Below are 19045 nucleotides of genomic sequence, written 5' to 3' on the forward strand. Positions count from 1 at the left end.
AAGACATGCCCGAGGCCCCGCCGGCCAGGAAACGACAAGCGACCGCATCACGTACTGTCCTCCCGGCAGTCGCAACACCACCGGTGCACGACTCTGCCACAGGAATCACTGACATGGCCCAGATGGGCAAAGCCATGGACCAGATGCTTAGCCTCATGTCCGTCTTTCAGAGCCGCTTGGATGCATTAGCTGCACCGCCACAGTTGCCCACAGCGTCGGGGCCCGCACCAGCCCAGGCACCCATGCTCCAAGTCTGGGCCGGGCAGAGTACGGCCGTGGAACAGCGTAATGGTGAGCCTGGGGGAGCCCCGGGGTTCTCACCTCCAGGGAACACAGGTCCCGCCACTAGTACCGCAGCGAGTACATCCACGGCTATAGCGTTGGCTTCCCCACCACCCACACCGGCGACTGCTACGCCCACCACCCCTGTAGCTGCTGAGTCTACACCCACCGTGGCACCGGGTGGTGCTGTGTTAGGAGGGGAGGGCGTGGGCCAGGTTCCTAAACCCCTTGTCACCCAAGCGCCAGTGGCATCAGGCCGCTGCTCCCTGGCATGGTTGGTACCGCAGGCCACTAAAGAAGGGATATGGAGGCGAGAGTATATAGACATTCTAACATTACTTATGCATGGGTCGGCAGGGGTGAACACAAGAAAGATGGGGCGTAAGGAAGAGGAAAGGGTCAGATATCAGCGATGGCCGGACAAGACGATCGAAAATTGGACGTCTGCATTTAATATATTGGCAGCTGTAGTAGTGCAAAAATTTCCGGAACAGAGCGAGGCCCTCATGCAGTATGCCAGCACGATCCAAGAAGAGGCGAGGCTCTCTGTGGGGTTGGGTTGGTTTTATTACGACCAGGATTTCAGAAAAAGAATGGCCATATGCCCGGACCTGGGGTGGGATCAGAAGGAGATTCAACTTTGGGTAGAACGCATGTGCCGACCCACTCGGGACAAGAAGGATCAGGCATATAAGGGGCAGGGGGAGACAGTCGACGGAAAGAGGGATCAGTTTCCCAGGCGCCCCTTTAAGCAGCCTTTTCGGGGTGGCAGGGGGCGGGGCCAGCGGCAGGGCAAGCGCTTCAATTCCGGCACATGCCGCCTTTACAACGGGGGAAACTGCACCTGGGGAGGTCATGCAAATTCGCACACAGCTGCAGCAAGTGCGGCGCACAACACCCTGCTACTGCTTGCCCCCCCAGCCAGGGCGCACCACAGCCTGCTGCACCCAACAGGACAGATTCCCAACGGCAGTGAGATCACACATGTACCACCCCCCCCCGCCATTCCTCCCCACCAACTCCACCACCCCCTGCTTTCCTGGGTTCACCGCAAAGCGCCCCAGCCCCGCGAAGGGTCCTTCCCCCATCATCCTGGAAAATATCCTCCCGCTAATTAGGCGTTATCCACTGGTGCAGGACGGGGCCTTACTGGCGGGTGGGTTCATTGATGGATTTAGGATTCCCTACAAGGGGCCGCTGGAGTCCAGGGATGCTCAGAACCTGAAGTCAGCTAGGGACATGCCCGGGGTGGTGGACCAAAAGGTACGGAAGGAGTTATCAGCAGGAAGGGTAGCTGGGCCGTTTAGCAGCCCGCCCATGGACCATTTCCTGGTGTCCCCGCTGGGAGTGGTGCCGAAAAAACAACAGGGCGCCTACCGCTTAATTCACCACCTATCGTACCCCGAGGGAAATTCTGTGAACCACTGGCTGGATGAGGGGATTTGTTCCGTGGCATACTGCTCCCTGGACATGGCCATTGATATGGTCAGGAGAGTAGGGAAGGGGGCGTGGCTGGCAAAGGCGGACATTGAATCCACGTTCCGCCTGCTGCCGGTGCATCCAGCTAGTCAGCATCTGCTAGGCTTCAAGTGGGCGGGACAGTTCTTCTATGATCGCTGCATGCCGATGGGTTGTGCTGTCTCCTGCGCCTACTTTGAAGCCTTCAGCTCGTTCCTTCAGTGGGCCTTGGGGGACCTTCACGGGATCACGCAGGTGACCCACTACCTGGATGACTTCCTATTCTTCGGTCCGGGTGGGACAGACGAGTGTGCGGTAGGTTTGAGTCGTTTTGAGGAGCTGGCAGAGTTTCTAGGAGTTCCCCTTGCCCCAGGTAAGACCGAGGGGCCGGCGCAGGTCTTGACCTTTTTAGGCGTGGAGCTAGATACGGTAAAAGGCGAGTCAAGGCTCCCCGCCGATAAGGTACTGGGCTTGTTGCAGGACATCCAGGCGCTGCTGGGCAAGGCCAAAGCGACCCTAGGGGCTGTCCAGAGCTTGATTGGCAAATTGATCTTTGCAGCAAGAGTGATTCCAGCGGGAAGGGTATTCTCAAGGAGGCTGGCGGGGGCCACGGCGAATGTAACTCAGAAGCACCATTTTGTACGCTTGACCGCCGGCTTGAAGGTGATCTCGCAATGTGGGCAGAATTCCTCATTGGTTTTAATGGGACGGTGATTTGGAGGGCCCCGTGGATAGCCAGCCAGGAGCTTTGCTTGTTTTCTGATGCGTCTGGAAGGGAAGGTTTTGGGGTGATCCTGGGGGAAGAGTGGTGCGCCATGAGGTGGCCCAATGCGTGGCGTAGAAAGAGGGTGACACAGAACATTGCGGTGTTGGAACTCTTTCCAATTCTTGTAGCGCTGCATCTCTGGCGGGCCACACTGAGCAACATGAAGGTGGTCTTCTGGTCAGACAACATGGCGGTGGTGCACGCCATCAACGGCCTTACTGCCTCGTGCCCGCTAGTCCTGAGTCTGCTGAGGGAGTTAGTCAAAGAGGGTCTGCGCAGCAACGTTGAGTTTAGGGCGCGGCACATCGCGGGTGTACGGAATGTGGCAGCTGACGCTCTTTCTCGCTTTCAGTGGCTCCGGTTCCGAGAGGCCTGGCCGCGGGCAAGGGCGGAGATGACACCATTCCCGGACCACCTTTGGCGCTTGCTTCAGTGGGTGAAAGACTGAGGAAGATGGGGGAGAGGTCCCTGGCGCCAGCGACGCGGCGGAAGTACGACTCACAGTTAGCAACGTTCAGAGCAGTAGTGGAGGCGCTGGGTTGCTTAGCGTTGGGGACAGAGGATCAGGTAGAGGCCTTTGTGGTGTGGGCCAAGGAGAACGGCAGATCACACTCATGGATTTGTGGTCACCTGGCAGCCGTGCGCCATGACGCCAGGTTAGACGGGAGTGTCGACCCAACGGGGTCATCCAAGATTAGGGCGGCCCTGAAGGGCTGGGCCAGGGAGGAGGTTAGACAACCTGACACCAGGGCACCCATTGAATTCATGGACCTTCAGCTCCTCCTGGACACGTTACCCCTGATTACTTTCTCCCCGTTCGAAGCTAGGCTGTTTTCAACGGCGTTCTGCCTGGCATTCTTTGGCGCATTTAGGGTTAGCGAGCTAGTGGCAAAATCTAAGGCTGACCTGTCTGACACAGCGCTGGGGATTGCGGTTGTGCCCCTCAATGTATCGCTGGAGCTCCGGATTCGCCGATCGAAGACAGACCAGGCGGGGAGGGGGAAGACAGTTGTTCTACAGACCCTAGGGGACAACAGGTACTGCCCGGTTCACATGGTCAGGGAATACCTGGCCTTACGCCCTGCGACCCCGGGTCCCTTCCTGATTCATGCAGATGGATCCCCCCTCACCAAGTTTCAGTTCGACCGTATTCTTGGTGCCACCCTGTCCAAGGCTGGCCTTTTGGGGAGGGGGCGCAGATTCTCCTCGCACTCCTTTAGAATTGGCGCTGCCACTTCAGCGGCAAAAGCTGGCCTGGGCCCAGAGGGGGTAAAAGGGGTGGGGCGTTGGGAGTCCGATTGTTTTAAGAGGTATGTTCGCCCTTGATGCTGTATGTGCAGCTCCGACCCTTCCCACCCTGGGTCTGTTCCTTTTCGATGAACGTATCTAATTTTGTGTGTAATAAAGATACAACTACCTAAAAGCTGCTTCATCGTTTCATTGACAGGTCACCAGGTTTGGTTGATGGGACACTCCTACATCACGAGGCTGGAACGCTGGGCAACACACAGGAACTGGTCGCAGAATTTTGCTAACACACATTTCGTGTGGCTGGGCTCCCCGGGGATGAAATGGAGTGAAGCCCGGGGCATAATTGAACAGCGTCTGGCTGTTGTGGGGGTTCTGCCCTCGATTATTATCTTACACCTAGGGGGTAATGACCTGGTTTCCAGGGGAAGGAGGCCCTGCTCCTGTCCATGCAAACTGACTTGCTAGCCATTAGCCAGGCTGGGGGGTCATGCGAAGTCTGGTGGTCGGAAATTGTACCCCACAGGATTTGGAGGGGGCCAGGTCCCCGGCAGCAGTAGAGCGGTCACGTAGAAGGGTCAATAGGTCCATGCAAAAATTCATGGAGCGCAGGGGCATGGGCTTCATCAGACATGCATTGATCCAGGAGAAGGTTGAGGGGTACTACGAGAAGGACGGGGTGCACTTGTCCAGGGTAGGGATGGACATGTTCCTGCTTGACGTGCAAGAGGCGCTAGCTAGCAAAGGACATCAGTAACACCTATGGAGGGAAGGGGGGGCTCTGGCAGCAACGGTAGCCTCCCCAGAGCTGTGGCGGAGTTACAGGGCGATCTGGAGGCAGACGGGTACAGTAAGGGTACCTCTGCGACAGGCGGTACAGTAAGGGTACCCCTGTCCGGCACAGTAAGGGTGCCCGAGCCAAGGTCCACGAGCCGAAGGGGGTTCTGGGAAAACCGCGACGGCGCCCCGTTAGTCCTTCGGGCGGTTGGGGGGCCTGACCAACTGGGGGTGTGCCACAACACGCTCCGCCCCTGTCAGAAGGGGCGGGAGTAGGAGACAGATCACGTGACCCAGTGGATGATCTGAAAATAAATATGTGCCGCACTGCCGGGCATCGACCCACCGTGCGTGCTGGCTCACCAGGCGGGCGGAGCAGCGAGGGGCTGCTTGCCCTGGATCGCCCGTAAGATAACCCATTTATCGTCATACTTATGTTGTATGAAATAAACCTGCAGCAGTTCTTCACCCACAATGAAAGTGTCAGTGTAATCCTTGGGTGACGTCTGTGCATGCGTGTTGAATGAAGCGGATGACGGTGTGGTCACTATGCCGCTGCCCGCGTCCCACGCAGTGGGACATCAGCAGGGCAGCTCTCTAGTGGCCGCCCGTCGCAGCCTTCCCCCTCCTTCTGCCTCGCGCGCAAGGCCACGCCCAGGGAGGAGATCTCCCAATGAGTGTGAGGTGGAGGCGGGCCGTTAGGGGGGGCGAGGCTTGCCCCCCCTACATAGGTGTCCCTCTCGCCCAGTTCCTCCTCTGCTTCCTGCGCGCCGCTCCTGCCCGGACACGCGTTTTCCCACCCATTCCGCTTACCCTGCGTGGCAGAGACAGCGCGTTATTGGAATGTTTTAATGTTTTCTTTTGCGTTGCAGGCGGAGTTACAGGGCGATCTGGAGGCAGACGGGTACAGTAAGGGTACCTCTGCGACAGGCGGTACAGTAAGGGTACCCCTGTCCGGCACAGTAAGGGTGCCCGAGCCAAGGTCCACGAGCCGAAGGGGGTTCTGGGAAGACCGCGACGGCGCCCCGTTAGTCCTTCGGGCGGTTGGGGGGCCTGACCAACCGGGGGTGTGCCACAACACGCTCCGCCCCTGTCAGAAGGGGCGGGAGTAGGAGACAGATCACGGGACCCAGTGGATGATCTGAAAATAAATATGTGCCGCACTGCCGGGCATCGACCCACCGTGCGTGCTGGCTCACCAGGCGGGCGGAGCAGCGAGGGGCTGCTTGCCTGGATCGCCCGTAAGATAACCCATTTATCGTCATACTTATGTTGTATGAAATAAACCTGCAGCAGTTCTTCACCCACAATGAAAGTGTCAGTGTAATCCTTGGGTGACGTCTGTGCATGCGTGTTGAATGAAGCGGATGACGGTGTGGTCACTATGCATTTGTACAGCGCTTATTACCCCAGATATGGTGTTGAAGTGCTTAACGGCGAGTAACACACTGCGTAGAGCCAAAGTTAGTGGTTAGTTCATTCGTTCTTGGGGTTTGTCTTGCATGCTAAATAAAACCATTCCATATATTTAAACATCCAGTCAGTCGCTGCTCACACAGGTAAGAGTGTTGGGGCTGTGAGGCTGGGTGGCGTGAGGGTAGTGGAATTCGACATACAACGGGTTAATCAAAAGTAAATAAATAATTAAGACTACTTACCTGGTGCTCTCCGCATCGGCGAGGAGCCTCACCTACTCCTCGGGAACTTCAGCGTGCCATGCTACATGCAGTTCAACAACATGCAACGGCCCACCCACGAGACCTACTCCCGGGCTTACCTTAAGCCAGAGCATTCGCGTCACTGACACCATGACATGCACCGCATGCAGGAACACTGCGCACCCTGCACAAGAGGACTCACCAACCCCTGGAACGAGTTTCCAGCTGGCTACCACATCATGCAACAACCTCAGGCTATGCAATGCGGCCCCTTCCCTCCTCCTGAAAGCTAGATCGCTGCGCGATACCCCACCTGGCTCTGATTCAAGCGCTGTTCTCGAGTCTTTTACAAGGCATAGGCGGTTGACGATGCATTGATGTTGATGCTTCCAGGCAGAATCTGAAGGGACAAAGAGGTCAAAGAACCTGGTGCACCGTGTTAAATGCCCCCCCCCCCCCCCCCAGCTTCTTGCTGCACCTCTAGAGGATGCAAAAGACACACAATTGTTGGTCGGAATGCAGAATAAATCAAAACATTCTCCCCGTCAAGAGATCTGGGTTAAATCCATCATTCATTTGCTCACCATGCCACCCCAGTTTAGACCTGGCCATATGCAAATCAATCTTGACCCTGTGCTTCATGGGAACAGTCCAGCCCGAACTGCCAAGCCAGGTCCTCCCTGGACCGGAAACAAGCATCCTAGGACCGGTTTCGGGGTTTCACCCCTCTTCAGCCAGGATAGCTTGATTCCAGTGGCACACTGAGCTTGGGACCTACGTCTAGGCATACCCGGCGCACTTAGGGCGAGAAAGCAAAAGACACACAATTGATGGACGGAATGCAGAATAAATCAAAACATTCTCCCCCAGTCAAGAGATCTGGGTTAAATCCATCATTCCTTTGCTCACCATGCCACCCCAGTTTAGACCTGGCCATATGCAAATCAGTCTTGACCCTGTGCCTCATGGGAACAGTCCAGCCCGAACTGCCAAGCCAGGTCTCCCCTAGACCGGAAACAAGCATCCTAGGATCGGTTTCGGGGCTTCACCCCTCTTCAGCCAGGATAGCTTGATTCCAGTGGCACAGTGAGCCCGGGACCAACGTCTAGGCATACCCGACGCACTTAGGGCGAGAAAGCAAAAGACACACAAATGATAGACGGAATGCAGAATAAATCAAAACATTCTCCCCAGTCAAAAGATCTGGGTTAAATCCATCATTCTTTTGCTCAAGTTGCCACCCCAGTTTAGACCTGGCCATATGCAAATCAGTCTTGGCCCTGTGCCTCATGGGAACAATCCAGCCCGAACTGCCAAGCCAGGTCCTCCCTGGACCGGAAACAAGCATCCTTGGACCGGTTTCGGGGTTTCACCCCTCTTCAGCCAGGATAGCTTGATTCCAGTGGCACAGTGAGCCCGGGACCTACATCTAGGCATACTCGGCGCACTTAGGGCGAGAAAGCAAAAGACACACAATTGATGGACGGAATGCAGAATAAATCAAAACATTCTCCCCCAGTCAAGAGATCTGGGTTAAATCCATCATTTTTTTGCTCACCATGCCACCCCAGTTTAGACCTGGCCATATGTAAATCAGTCTTGACCCTGTGCCTCATGGGAACAGTCCAGCCCGAACTGCCAAGCCACGTCCTCCCTGGATGTCACTGCCCACTCTCTCATACCTGCACTTCCTGTGGCAGGCAGGGCTCCAGCCCGTGGCGCGACTTAGGTCGCGAGGGGCACCTGTTCAATGTCTTCTTTTGTTGTTGTTATTATTACTATCATGTAAATCAGGCTGAGCAGAACCAGCTTTTTAAAAAAAAAATTATGTACAATGACAGTGTGATTTTTAATAATAGAGCCAAGTAGGACCTCAAGCAAAGCTCGAGTCATAGGAGCGCCAATCTGAGCATCTCCTTTGCACTAACATGGAGCGCTGTACTGGGGCTCCACACCTCACCTTCCAACCACAAGCCTCTTTTCCTGTGTAGGCTAGAAATACATCACTGGTCCCAGGACAAGGCTAGAATGGGGAAAGCTGATAAATATAGACTCAGAGTCAGTACTATATTGGGGGTTGTCTAGCCGGTCAAAATAGTTACATTTTTGTATATTTCAATGATGTAGACAAAAATAAACCAGTGGGACACAAGCCTGCATCCTACCAAAAATAACAAACAATAGGAATATACACGGGGGACAAACAGTCAAGAAATTATATAACACACAGGGAAAAAAAAGGGCTCAGGCAAGAGAATTTGTTTGCATGTTAAACATCGACATATGGCAAACAGAATGTTTTAGACCCCAGTACACATCAAAAATATTCAGTAGGTAGGTGTATATGGTGTACTTATTGTTCGACAACGTTTCGATCCCCTTAACACATAAATGGGATCATCATCAGGACATTAAAGTATTGCCTGAATAATTATCCTTCAAGGCTAAAAAGCCTATCCTCTGACTTTGATTCACCCTGCACCCCAGCATGCCTTGAAGGCTATATATTCAGGCAATACTTTAATGTCCTGATGATGATCCCATATATGTGTTAAGGGGATTGAAACATCGTCGACCGATAAGTACACCATATACACCTACCTACTGAATATTTTTGATGTGTACTGGTGTCTAAAACATTCTGTTTGCCATATGTCGATGTTTAACATGCAAACAAATTCTCTTGCCTCAGCCCTTTGTTTTCCCTGTGTGTTATATATAATTTCTTGACTGTTTGTTCCCCGTGTATATTCCTATTGTTTGTTATTTTTGGTAGGATGCAGGCTTGTGTCCCACAGGTTTATTTTTGTCTACATCACTGAAATATACAAAAATTAAACTATGTTGTTTGGCTGGACAACCCCCAATATAGCACTGACTCTGAGTCTATATTTATCAGCTTTCCCTATTCTAGCCTTGTCTCGGGACCCCTGTACATTATAGCTAACTACTACCAAATGTTCCTGACCGATGTTTATTGGGTTCCCTTATTCCTTAAAATATAGAAATACATCAAAGCAGAGGCACAAGAAACAAAAGTCAGACCAGGAGCAAGGACATTGCAGGTTTGTATAACACTTATTACCCCTGATAAGGCGTTAAAGTGTTTTACGGACACCTTGAAATAAGCAAAGCGCTTTCTGGATTGTCAGTTTATAAAGCCCCTCTATATGCATAGACCACAACCCTTGAGCGGGAATCACTCTAGACCACCAGGGATGATGTTTTAGGGTGGGGGGTGGGGGGGGGGGAGATGTAAGCCTCCAGGGCAAGGACGACCTGACCAAAAGGCTTAAAATGTTTTGGTATTGTACCTTCCCTGGAAGGGTGATTGAGCCTACAAGCAGGGCACCCACCCTGGGAATTAAAAACACAGCGGTCATTTTATGGTTTTGGTCACCCCTGCCTATGGTCTTTATGTCATGCCCTAACAGGAAACATAACATATGCTGTGTCACTGTAAAGGGCAGAGTCTCCACTTTCCAATGGTGCCCCTCTGCCATGGATTCTAGCTTGGGAATTGCAGCAGCTTTGCAATCCTCAAGCAGGAATCACTCTGACTCATGCCATTTTGTAATTTCACATGAGCACGGCCTCATTAAAGTAGCTTCCTTCAGTGCCAATGATTAACATAGCAATGTGGGTTTTTGTAAACAAAAAATATGTTTGCTCTTAGCCAATGATTTTTTTAGATTGACAAGGGCCATGAGTGCCCCAACAATACAGTTTTGGTTAAACCATGAATTTGTTTCAGGAGTTGGCCCATCAGAGCGGCATAATTCGATTTTCAGAATTTTGTCTTTCCTTGAAGAGCCCATTGGACATGCCCAACATAAGGAAAATGTAAAGCTGGTGTAGCTATTTTGTTAGCCTTATTGCGTCTATTGGAAGTTTAAATATTTTTTTTGTCTTTCAGATTTGATTCTATGTTCTGCTTGCATCCTAAAAACAACTCAGTGTTCTTTCCTTTATTGAGCTAAATGTTATTCTTATCTCTATTACTTTTGCTGTACACTTACATGTGAATAGCATTTCATTGCATCCTTATTTTCCGCTCTTATCTCTCACAGAACATTTTCAGTGCATTCACATTTCTGCAGGTACATCAGCATTCTACCTAGTTTATAGTATGAGGAAGAAAGTCTTAGGTAGTTAACAGAGATGGTGTGTCATTCGGCCTGGACTTAACTCAAAGGAGGAGACCTCTGAGGCAGGTTCTTTAACTGAGACATCACTTCAGGAAAAGGATCATGGGTGAGAATGAGTTAGTGATTTTCCAGGTAGTGGAGTTCCAGTCTACGATGACTTGTCTTCCAGTGATTCTGAAGAACATTGTCATGGCAGCCGTGATGTTCCTTTGCATGTACAATCTGTGCAGCTGAGAGACAGTGGCAGTGTAGCTCAATCTTGAGTGCTGTCAGGTACGGTGTGGAACACAGGAAAAGGGCTTACTGGGTACACCCCTAAGAGATTTCAGCTGCAAATCCCCCTATTTACTGGAGATACTGGACATCAACACTACAATTTCTCTGTTCAGGAATATGGAAGGTGCACTCAATGCGAAGTCAATCAATCAGGCCTTTTTTGTCCAAAATACTTCTTTTATTAAGTTAATCATAAAACTGGCACACAGCCAACGCATTTCGTTCCCAGTTGCCAGAGGGAACTTCGTCAGGGCTGTAACAATTATAAACAAGACATGACATAAATAACACATCAACATAACATCAAAAGTCAAAACATCACTAGCTAAAGACGACCCACATGATATGACAAATAAATAACACAACACTACATATAACAAGTACACAATTTGACATTGATTATACATATATACTATGCACCACAAAGAAAACACCCACATTATATTTATAAGAGGGAAAAATCAGACAAATTAAAAAGCTCAAAAGACCAGACAAAGTAACTTAAATTAATAAAGACACACATTTAAACAGTGTGATACTATTGTGAATTGAATGTGATTGTATCTAGATGGACACCACACACAATTATAACAATGGAGACCTAAAAGTCCATCATAACTGGCTAAATACAGACTAAAAGTAGGGGGGGGGACCAAGTGGCCATGTATCAGAATAACAAGGTTACCACACAGACACAATAGCATAGGAATATAAAAGTTATACTTATTCTCACCTCATCAATATCCAACTAAGAAATCAGTATATGGTATATGGTGGAATGGTGTGGAATTCCAATACGCGGTCAACCTCAATTAAGGAGTGGACATGTGTTTCAGGATCTATAACAGAAAGAAAGTGTAAAGACCAATACCATCTCACACGTGGTAGCTCAAGGAACTTCGTCAAGGGAACCCAGATACCTACTGGCATCCTCTTAATAGAGATGCAGAGAGTTGAACTACTCGGGATTAATCACATTAATATTCAAAGTAACCACCAATACACCCCATTCCACCGTTTGGGCTCCCCAAAGGTCTTGTGTTTCTTTGCAATTATACAAAACTCACCTCCAACCCAAGAATAAATGGTTCCAAATATCCAAGATTATTTAAAATGCACACAAGTCCATGGATAGCTACTTCTTCAAAGAGCTTATTAGTAAATGGTTCTTGGTGTGCGTCCTGTCAGCAAAAATGAATAATATAAGGCTATTTATGTCATGTCTTGTTTATAATTGTTACAGCCCTGACGAAGTTCCCTCTGGCAACTGGGAACGAAACGCGTTGGCTGTGTGCCAGTTTTATGATTAACTTAATAAAAGAAGCATTTTGGACAAAAATGGCCTGATTGACTTCGCATCGAGTGCACCTTCCATATTCCTGAACATTTTGTCATTATCTGCATCTCCGGACGGCGGGTGCGGGAAGCGATTGCACCATCTATAAATAGACTGTACATAGGGATTTGATGTGCTTAACCCTGGTCAGCTGTTTGTTCTTTTGCTGTTAAACTGCAATTTCTCTGTACATTGACTATGCCCATCTTTTTGTGTAGGATGTGTTCCTTGAGGAAGTTGTGCACCAAACAAATTTTCTTGCTTAACAATTTCTCAGGGAGCATGGAGACACTCTGACACCTTATTCTAGGGTGCATTTGCGAACTCCCACTTGACTTGTGGAAGTTAAAACATCTGTGTGCTTTATTCTATTCATGGGAATCGTGCACAACCGTACAGTACAGTACTACTGCACTACTCCTACAGTTTTGACAACACCAACATTTTGCTTTATTTGCCCTACCTTTGGGATTTCTGGTGAGCTCTGTTGATGAAGTTGGAAATATGAATAAAGGCTCTCTAATTTTTAGGTCCTCAGTGTTTTCATGTAGACAGACGTTGACCAATGATTTATTGCCCTTTACCAAATTATCCGAAAAGCCTGCAAGGTGCACCTTTTCTCATTTTATTCGGTGCGTGTTAACTCCTGTGACGTTGATGTCCCTCACTTTTCCCTGTGGTCTGAAACAGATGACCCATAATTGGCTGAATTGGCTGTTAATCTGAAACCTTTGAGGGTATTGATTGCTAAAGGAATTGACATAAGTGATACAATTGTGAATACGCTGGCTCATGTTTTCTGATACTAAGATGAGGCCTACAACACTTCGCTTCCCTCTGGCTGTGAACGTGTTTGTGAAAGGGGCTACTGGTTTATTTGTTCAATTTGCGAACATCAAACAGTGTTTGATAAAAACCATACTTGATCATAATACCATAACCCTGGTTGACAAAAGGAGTTTGACCATCAACCTTAGTGCCACAAAAAACACACATCTCCATAGAGGGGAAGGTGCATGGATCGGCATTAAAATTCCCTCCCCAAATTGTATGCAAATCATACCCTCTCCTGTTGAGTGCACTTAATTTTTTTTTCCAGCTTTTCAATCATAGCGCTTCTTCCCTTATTAAAGAAGTTGTTATGAAAGTTAACACACACTATTCATACTCCCCATAGGTCTTCAATTCCAATAATCTGATAAAAATATTCACCAGTCTGGTATTTATAGACATGACATTCTAGTAAGTTGGAAATATAAATCACCAGGCCACCCCAAGACCTTCCCGAATTACAGCGAATTGCAGGTAGGTGGTATGTTACATAGCCATTATTATGCAAGGGGTCCACCAGCCATGTCTCCTGGAAACACAATATTGAAATTGTCTTGATGAAATGCATCCATTCTGTTTTTAGTTTTTTAATTAATTACGCAAACCTGCCACTTTCCCCCCCAAAAAATCTCAGGCAAGAGCAAGTGCAATCTAATGATGCACCCAACAGCAGGGGCGGCCTTAGGCATGTGCAAGCTGTGCACCTGCACAGGGCCACCAAACCCCAGGGGCCACCACGAGGAATCGGATACAATACATATTCGTGGTGGCCCCAGGCAGGGATTTGGCGCATGAACGACTGAGGCGTGCTAAATCCAATGTGATGCACGCTGAATGGTTGTTCTTATACGCTTTTCCTTTCTAACCCAGTCTCGTCTTTGTGTGGGGTCGGCCTTGTTTCGGGCTCTTCTGGTAGGTCTTGTGCTTGTTTAGAACTTTTTTTCCGGGAGAATCGAGCTTGTTTTAATAGTCCAGATCTGGCACCTCCGGATGCTCGCATGCGCGCGCATGCGCAGTGCCCGCGAGTCCTGCAGCGAAGGGGTTACAGAAGCACCACGCATCACTGGCGGCAGGAGGGGTGGCAGCACCCGTGCCCGGCGTGCAGCGAGCAGCACCGAGACCGGCCGAGGCCATGCACCGGCGCGCCTAGAGACCCTGGGCAAGAAAGGCCGCCTTGCAGAGGATAGCATGCCAGTGTGCAACCTTTGGTGCCAGCTGCGAGGTGAGCAGCCCGAGGGTCAGGGCATGGGGAGGGGGAGTGAGGAGGTCAGCGTGTGCCACTGCAGAGTGAACCCGAGGGAAGGTGAGCCATTGGACGAGGGTGTGGGGAGCCCTGGGGAGGAGGGCAGATCAGGCGTAGGAATGTATCCCAGCCCGTGGGGGTGAGGAGCCGGGGGCGTGGGGAAGGTTGGGTGAGGATGTTATTGTAGATGGTGTGTGCTTTGGGTCTGGGTGGAGGTAAGCCATGTGAGGTGGCGAGCTGGAGGTATTCTCGTGGTCATGGGAAGGGAGGGCATGATGAATCGTGAGAGAGAGCCTCTCTCTCACGATTCATCTCTGAGAGGGCGCGGGTCGGAGAGGTGGTCACCGTACGCCAGGGGTAGGGAGTGGTACAGATCGGCGCTGTATGTTAAGGGAAGAGTGAGTCAGGAGTGCAGGGGCGGTGTTTACTTGTGGCTGAGGGGAGGCATGGTGACTTTTGGAGGTGTAACTTGGGAGGCACGGTCGTGTTGGGGGGAAGAGGAGAGCAGGGTACGAGGTGTTAGACGTAATGTTAAGGATTCATTAAAATGATTACAATTACTTATCAACAATCATGAAAACAGAGTATGAAGCTGATACTTGTGATCTAATGAGTGGATCTGCCTGCACAAATCTTTTAAAACATCGAGCGTTCGAATGTACTTGGCATTTGGTTATGTCTGTTTATATGGTGTTGAGGCAGACATGAAATGCAAGCACCTATGGATGGACGCCTGGAATAGGATGGCAGTGCCTACCCATGTTAACTCAATCTAATGCCCTTTTGCAGAGACCTTGGTAGGAGACTGGCTTCTTGATCATTTCTTTAATTACATTCCAGTGCTTGTCATGTGACTAGCAGAGAAAACTAGTTTAACTAGTCCTCAGTTTGCAATTGGTGAAGCAGCCTTCTCTGTCCATACTAGGGGCATAGTTACCATTGGTTCAACAAGTACAGTGGTACTGAGACCCAAAACCCTCAGGGGCCCATTGAACCCTGATAATTGCTATATTTTACTTCCTGAGCAGCAGCCAAAGGGGCCATTTTCCTTGCTTATGCCACGGCCCATGGGGACGTTGGTACGCTGTGCTAGTGATTCGTACGTCTGCTTGAAAGTTGTCTCCTGACTGGATGTTCCTTGCACATTAATTTTGCTTCAGTGAACGTCTAGTGCCTTTTCATAGCCTTAGGACTCACTGTAATTAATCCTTGTTTAATAGGTGCTCTGAAAGCGAGCATAACTGGTTGCTGGAATATGGCACTATACAAGAAACCTTAATTAAATATATTGTATTTTGTCTTTTGACAATGTGGTAAAGTGGACGAGTCTTTGGTTACCTGTAGGCTGTCTTCAGGATCAGTTAGTGACGTACTGAGACAGGTCTCTGTGTGCCATGATTTCAATGTAGCTTACTCTCTTCCTGCTAAGGTCACTTCCCAAATAGATCATGAACTATTCTCCAGGCTCTACTGTTCTCAGTGGACTGAGAAAACAGACCTTGTATGCCAAGTCAGATGATCTACCCTATAGTTTTATAACACTCTTCAAATAAACCTTCCATATGTGGCTAGTCCTCATAATGTGTCATACATGTAGTGGGAAGGGTAATTACTATCAATCAGTCAGGGTTTGTAAAGCTCAGCTGCTTCACACATAAGGGTCTCGAGGCGGTGTGGGATTCATGCTGCTGGATCATGCTGCTTGTTGGTTGAACAGCGAGGTCTTGTGGTCCTTCCTGAACTGCTGGAGCGATGGTGAGGCTCTGAGGAGCAGGGGGAGGGTTTTCAGGTCTTCACTGCCAGGTGGGAGAAGTAGCGGCCTCCACTGTTTTATCAGCGGCTGCATTGGGTGGCTGCTAGGGAAATGGTTCTGGAACATATTTTCCTGGTAGGTTGGTGGAAATTCACTTGTTCATTAAGGTATGCTGGTCCTTCATTGTGTAGTCCAGGGAAGACATGGCTTCGCAGTTCGGGCTGGACTGTTCCCATGAGGCACAGGGTCAAGGCTGATTTGCATATGGCCATGTCTGAACTGGGGTGGTGTGGTGAGCAAAAAAACAATGTATTTAGGCCCAGATCTCTGTACTGGGGTGAATGTATGACATTGTTCTGCATTCTGTCCATCAACTGTTGTTTTTGCAAGAAAATAAAGATGACACATCAAAATCTTTCAGCAGCCGCCACTGCTGATTGTCTTCTTTCTTTCCCTACCCACTGCTAGCCTCGCCCGCTGCATTGCAAGCAAAATGAAGAGAATTCGAGTACACAAATCTGGTTATTCGAAACGAAAGAGAAAGGTGGCTCAGCAGGCTTTCGTAGTGTCACAGGAAGGAGCAATCCTAAACTTTATCACCCAAGGGACACCTAAAGATGGAGAATCCTCTGGCCAGAGTACTGCTGATGCACTCGGTAAAACAGGCGCTGACGACCATAAAGAGGAACAAAAAAATGATGATATCCATGAGCAGAATGATACTCATGAGCAGACCAATGAAAATGAACAAGGTGACTCTGAAATTGATACAAACATGCAGCAATTACCAACTCAGGATGAGGATTATTACAAAAGACCCTCAGACAGAGAAACTGAAACATCATTCATCGGTCCATCAACATCTGGCATTCTGAAGGAGGTTCAGAGTTTACAGACGGATGATGCTGGTATTGAAAAGGAAGCCAAAGAGCAAGACCATGTTACAGACCCGTGTTCTGAATATGATTTATGTGATTGGAGGGATCCTACTTTGTGGCCGAACTCTCTTATGGACGCGCAACATGCTTTTCTTGTTGAAAGGGGTCCCTCCAGAGACCCAGATTCTAAAACAAAGTATCCAAGTGATGAGCACTCAAAAAGTAAACGTCGTTTTTCTGTTACCATGTTACTGGTCATCTAACGCCTTTTCTGGACGTTTTATTAAAACACCTTCCTGAGCTCCGCCCCGCCCGGACCCCCTCTTCCGGGGCCCCCTACCTGCGCTCCCTGCACAGGGCCACCATGAGCCTAGAGCCGCCCCTGGCAACAGTGATGCCCCTGAATCACAATTCCCTTCTGTATGGCAAGGGCCGGACTGAGAACAGCAACCAGCCCTGGCGATTGCCACTTGACCAGCACTGGGACTGGGGGCGGGGGTCAGGTTAGGGGGGTGCTAGTAAAAAGCACCACTCCCGCTTTTGTTACAGGAGGCTGAAATTGCAGCACTGCTGCAAAACCGGCCCCCAGTGACAAAACCGGCCCCACACGGCCAGAAAACTGGCCCCCACCCCTCCTCCCACTGGGGAAACACTTGGTGCCCGCTACTGCCAGTCCGGCACTGGACAAGGGGGATCAACTACTGTGTTCTCCTCACACATTACGCCATCTGTGCTCACACCTCGCCCGTGGCTTGATTGTTGAACTCCTGGGAATCCCCAAGTCAGTCAAGGCTCATGCATTCTTTAAAACAGCTAAAACGATTGACTGTGTGACTGCCACTGTTATTGAGGGTGTTGTCAGGGTTGGACTGACAGGGCAGTGTTATGTTAGGCCTTAGGGGGCATGTATGGGTAGTAGCGAAAGATCAAGAAATAAATCAATCGGGCAGGTACAATCTGATTATCATCTATATGGAGGTGTTTAGGCCTTGTCAATATCCTGCAAACAAATTGGGTGTTTGAAAGTTAATGACCAGTCTTCTCGAAGGAATTTGATTCCCCTGCCCACACAATCGATCCTTCTCACAAATATGATATCCCGTCCCATTTCATTAACGAGGACAACTTTATGACCCAAATAATGGACAACTGTAGGACGCTGACTCTGGATATACTGTACTAAAATAAGGTTTAGTGTGCACGGGGTCCAGTGGAACCGCAAAGGTAGGCAGAGGTAAAAGTAGATAGCACCTTACTCTCTATTTGTGGTAGTGTGGGCAAGTAGTAAGGCTTTATCAGAGGGTAGTGTTAAGCATTTGTTGTACACCCTCAGGCAAGAAATGATGTCACACACTCAAAGACTGAACTCAGACCAATTTCTTTGTATCAAAAATATTATTTAGTTATTTTATTTCCAGAACCAAGCCAAGCCTGGTGCAGGTAAGTGAAATAATACTTTGCAAGATTAATGCAGTGAATTACAGTTGAATGTAGGTTCAAATGTAGTTGATTGATTTACAGGTAAGTCAACAGTTCGGAATTACTCTTCAGTTACGTTACAGATTACTGTGTACGTTACTTCTTGGATTACTTTTTAGGTTACTTTTGCTAATCTGTGTGATATGCCTAGATATCACAGAGACATTCCCGAGACAAAAGGTAAGTATTTCAGTTTTTACACATATGCAGTTTTTCAATGTTTCATACAAACCAACTCCGCACTTAGACGAGTTTTAAAAGAAAATAATTCAATGCAATCCGATGGGAGGAAATGAAGCTATCGATTTACAGGTAAGTACTTGTTTGTGGGAGTTGGTATTCTGGGGTAGAACCAGGGTTCCCCCAGGGTCAAGGATGCACTCTCAAAGCACCCTCAGCGGCACTAGGACGGCCGGGTGCAGAGTGCTGAGGCCCAATGTTATCCAAAGGGGTATAGGGGGCATCAGGTTAGTGGCTGCTCACAAGCAAGATAGAAGGTTGTGGGAGCAAAGCTCTTGGTGTTAGGCTCAGGGCAAAGGAGGATTCGATTTAGCAAACAAAGTGCACCCACAGCGGCACAGGGGCGGCCGGGTGCAGGGTGCTGGTTTGGCGTCGAGTGCCCTGTTATTTTCAATGGGGATTCTCCGGTTGCAACAAACACTGCAGACTCGGGGACGAAGGTATTCTGGAGATGACCACCGGTTGGCGAGGTAAGTTGGAATGCCTGGGGATTCTGGGACAACGTCGTTTGGGCCACCCAGGGCCATGGGATGTCGGGTGCAGGGGTGTCTTTAGGCGTCGGGTTTTTCTTACCAGCTCCTGTCGCGGTCAGGAGGATCCTCCAGAAAGGGGCTGCAGGCGTCGATTGTAGATTTGAGGCAGGTCAGAGATCACCAGATCCCAGGTCAGGAT

The sequence above is a fragment of the Triturus cristatus genome, chromosome 4_2, assembly GCF_964204655.1.
Source record: "Triturus cristatus chromosome 4_2, aTriCri1.1, whole genome shotgun sequence".
NCBI classification, from domain to species: domain Eukaryota; kingdom Metazoa; phylum Chordata; class Amphibia; order Caudata; family Salamandridae; genus Triturus; species Triturus cristatus.